The sequence below is a fragment of the Anolis carolinensis genome, chromosome 1 (assembly GCF_035594765.1).
Source record: "Anolis carolinensis isolate JA03-04 chromosome 1, rAnoCar3.1.pri, whole genome shotgun sequence".
Taxonomy (NCBI): Eukaryota; Metazoa; Chordata; class Lepidosauria; order Squamata; family Dactyloidae; genus Anolis; species Anolis carolinensis.
In genome coordinates this window covers 116,925,244-116,929,291 of record NC_085841.1, presented here as the reverse complement: position 1 = coordinate 116,929,291, position 4,048 = coordinate 116,925,244, and the positions used below count along the sequence as shown (strand labels likewise).

The 4,048-nt window shown below is 44.3% G+C and overlaps 1 long non-coding RNA gene across 1 annotated transcript; it reads left to right on the top strand.

Moving 5' to 3' along the window:
- Nucleotides 1–626: 626 nt before the first annotated feature.
- On the top strand, nt 627–3,714 carry LOC134299162 (uncharacterized). Its single transcript, XR_010006317.1, has 2 exons — nt 627–1,521; nt 2,083–3,714. It is a non-coding gene; the product is annotated as an uncharacterized LOC134299162 (long non-coding RNA).
- Nucleotides 3,715–4,048: the final 334 nt, after the last annotated feature.

Sequence of the window (4,048 nt, the reverse complement as noted above, 5' to 3'; positions counted from 1 at the left end):
AAAGGAAAATAACTTCTTAAAAATGATGTCTTTTTGCTCAGTTTTCCATTAAAAGAAGCTTCTTGTATGGCTCATGTAGCTTCTTTTGGTATAAGAACAGAAATGCTATACCTTCAAGGCATCTTTTCATATCTCTACTCTTTATTAACTGATTTATTAGGTTATAGGATATCTGAGACACAACGGTACAAGAAATGCATGTGTAGGTTTCTTCAAAAACATGTCAAAGAACCCATGTATCTTTTGTTTTATGAGAATATTGGTTTGTGGTTAGGATTAAAATGAAGTTGTAGAAGGTAATTTTTTTCTTTTGTTTTTCTTGGGGCTATATTTCTATCACTCTCCACATGGTTTTTTTCCCATGGGATAATTTCATACACCTGAGACTAGAGTCATTTTATATTTCCATTAAAAAAGCAAAGAGCAGCAGGCTGTTAGAATAACACAATAAGAACAAACCTACAATAAAAGCAGAGAGTGATGTTCTTATACTTTGATCAGCAGCGGCCCTAGGTTTTTTCACTATGTAAGCAAACCTAGCCCCCCCCTCCCCCCGAAATTATGCCCCCCCCAACTTACCGGTGGCGGCAGTGCCGGCATGCTCTCCAGCCGCTGAACTCCAGGAAGTCCTTGCTACTCTCGCGAGATTTTGTGAGAATAGCAAGGACTTCCTTGTTCCGTGGCAAGCGACCCAATGGTTGCCGTGGCGAGAGCACCCAGCAAAGGCTGCGCCCCAAGCGGTGGCTCCAACGGCTTCAATTACAAACCGGCCCTGACTTCGATCCTTAAAAATGGAACACAAATTATGGCTCTATACCTAATTTCAGGGCCCAAACTATTTTTAAAGTCTTGCTGTCTCTTTCAGGCATGATATAGGCTTCCCAAAATACCAGCATCCCATTCCATAAAATGTCAGGGCAAAAGCACTGTTGTAATGGAAGAAAGAGAGAAATACTAGGCTATTTTAAATGGGATTTCAGAGAATTGAGTTAGAAAATCATCATCAAATCTGGACAGTAGGAGCATATTTTGGTTTGTAAAATATGTTTGAGGTGATTATCCACCTGGATGTACATATCTCTCCCTGCATTCTCTCTGGACCAAAACTGTTTGTCCTAGGACGCTTGGACTTCAGTGGTGGCATGGAACCCGCTGGCTCCCATCACACAACACAGATCAACTTCTAGTGGGGCTCCATACCTCAACTGAAGTCCAGATGTCACAGAAGGAGGTGGTGGCAACACGGGAGGCTTCCTGTGTTGCATAAGAAACAACAAGGGGAAGCCAGGCGGCAACGCTTCCACCCGTGGAATTAGGTGCGGGGCAAGGCGGGCAATGTGGGGCACAAGGCAACAGGTTCCCCACTCCCCATGCTTGGCCCACCCAGTTCACCACGGTCCGTATTGAATTGGGGGGTGAATGTGATGTGGTTATCTCTCTCAGTCTCAATCTCTCTCTCTCTCTCTCTAACTACAGCTCTCAGGACCCAGCAGCCAGCATGGCCAGGAAGAAAGTGAGAAGGTAATGTAGGTTCTTGGGTAAGAAGAATGATTAAAGAACTGTATGTGTTTTCCTTGTAAGTCCTTGACCTTGATAGCGCGAACCACCCCCCCCCCCCTTTTTTGGATTCATCTGACCTGCAGTGAGGGGTTCCACAAATCCGGATCGCCTGCAAAGTGGGAGAACGTTCAGACCGCAACAAATTATTATTATTAAATTCTTTTCATTGCTTTCCCCAGCCCTAACATTGTAACTAATCCTTAAATAAAAAGTATCCTTTCCTTTTAACTTGAAATCCTCTCCAGTGGTTTTTTTGTATCCTTTTTTTTTTTACTCCTTTGCATGAAATCCCCCCCCCTCCTTCCTCCATTAACCTCGCCACGTTCTCATTGCCATTGGAACGGAACAAATTGGACCCTAACTTCATCAAAAACACTCCAAGCATGCCTATCTTTTATATTTAACACTCTTTGAGGTCCCTGGTTCAAATACAACCAACAGCGCCCGAATGGGTCCAGTTTGAAGCTCCAAATCAGCTGACTGTCAAAAACCCGGTTCCGTTTGTCTCTTTCTCCGCAACAGCCGCTTCTCGGCTCTCACGGCTGGCGGGCTGTTTTCTGGGAACCTGGGCTTCTCTCCAAGGCTGCTGCTGGTGGACGGCCACCCTCCCAGAGAGAGAGAGAAATACAGTTTCTTCAAGGACCAGCTGCGATCCTTGCAATGACAAGAACTCCCGGACGGACTTCTTTCATTCACTCCTTCATCTACATTATTATGAATGACCGGACATCTCATTCACATACTTGTCTTCAGTTCTGTGGATCGCCGGGCTACCAAGAAAAGAAATCAACCAGAATCCCTTCACTTTGTTATTTCCATGAACCTCCTATTGCCTGAACTGCTTATGAACTTTCCATGAATTGCATGCTTATATGTTTATGAAATATTGGGATCAATTCTTTATTAGCTGATTAACCGAAGCTAATTTGGTCTATGGGTTCCCTGGAAAACCCCCAAACCCACATATTTCCCTCTTATATATAAGATATTACAGAAAAACCTGGGTTCCTTCCTTCGCTTTAAAACCGGAGGGAATCTGAATCTCCCCCGGTTCTCAGGAAACTCGCGATATCCCACACCCCCCCCCCAGCCTATACTTTCACTCAGAACTCACTCAACTTCGCACCAAAAAACACCCTAATTCATATTTATGTCTAAAATTGCCTAACCTTTAAAAGACAACCAACAGAGATCATTTTTTTCCATTTCTTCTTCAATCATCAGCTGATTGTCAAACCTGCGTTACTTGCCTAAGCGCCTCCCGCCGTACGCTATTAGCGCAGGAAAGGAAAAATAAGCTATAAACGCTAATATTTAGTATATTTTTCGGCAATTTTGGGTGGAAATTGATAAGATATGATTTTCTATATTCCCTAGTATATTTCAATCAAAGAAGGCACAGTCTGAACTCTAGCTGACCCGGAAATCCCTGCCTTTCCTCACCCTAGATTCTGGGCTTCGCACAAAAGAGGATAAACTGTCACCATGAAATCTTATCTATTTGCATCTGCATGACCCATAGCTAGAGATTGTCACCTTAGATTGGAGCAGCCCCACGGGTCATTGTATCTCATATGGTAATGTTGACCACAATCCCATCCTGGACCCCTGGGGAGCCAAAGGAAGACTCCCCACTGGTCCTGTTTCTGTAATCCCATAGTGTCAATATAAACTGACATCTCCGCCATACCTCAAGGTATTCATGAACTGTGTACGTGCGTAAAGGACCCCGGACATCCCAAATGACCCTATTCAAAAACAGCAATAATCTTAAGATTATTTTGGAAGGCGCTAGCCTCAGGTGGTCGCTTTTGCATAAGATAACCCCAATGATTCATTCACCAGAACCCATTGTCTAGTTGACTCCCGCCTTCCCCAACCTGATTGGCCCTGGCAGAGGCGAAGGTTGTCCCTCATTGGCTGAGACGCAGAGCAGGAATCCTAGCTCCCGCCTAGTGTGACACTCTCGACCTATCAGCAGCAGATGAGCAAAGGGACGGGGCGGGAAGTTCAAATAGGCTTCAAACTTGAAAAATGTATAAAATGGCTTTATTTTCCAATGTATCGTTACATCTTACATGTCGATCTATCGCTGCTGGATGTCCGTTCAGCTGAATCGCTAAATAAACACTTTGGCAGTTTTTTTTCCTTCAACTTGGCAGAGTCTTTTCCTTTCGGTCTCAGGTAAATTTATATTCCGGGTTATTTTCTGCCTCCCTAACGGCTCGCCAAGGCTCGTTCCCTTTCAGATCTCCCTCACAGGGCAGATCTGGGCTAACTGCGGTCTCGATAACAACCTGAGTTCTGAAACATGGACATCATTTACACTGCCCATATAATACAGTTTGAAACTGTGTCATATAGGACTTCATCACATTGTCGGCAGCACCGCTTCCCCATTACACATGAGAAGCATCGCTGCATGGCTTACCCCTGTGGTAACCTCATTGTTCCTATTGGAACACAGGGAGCCTCTCGTATAATTACT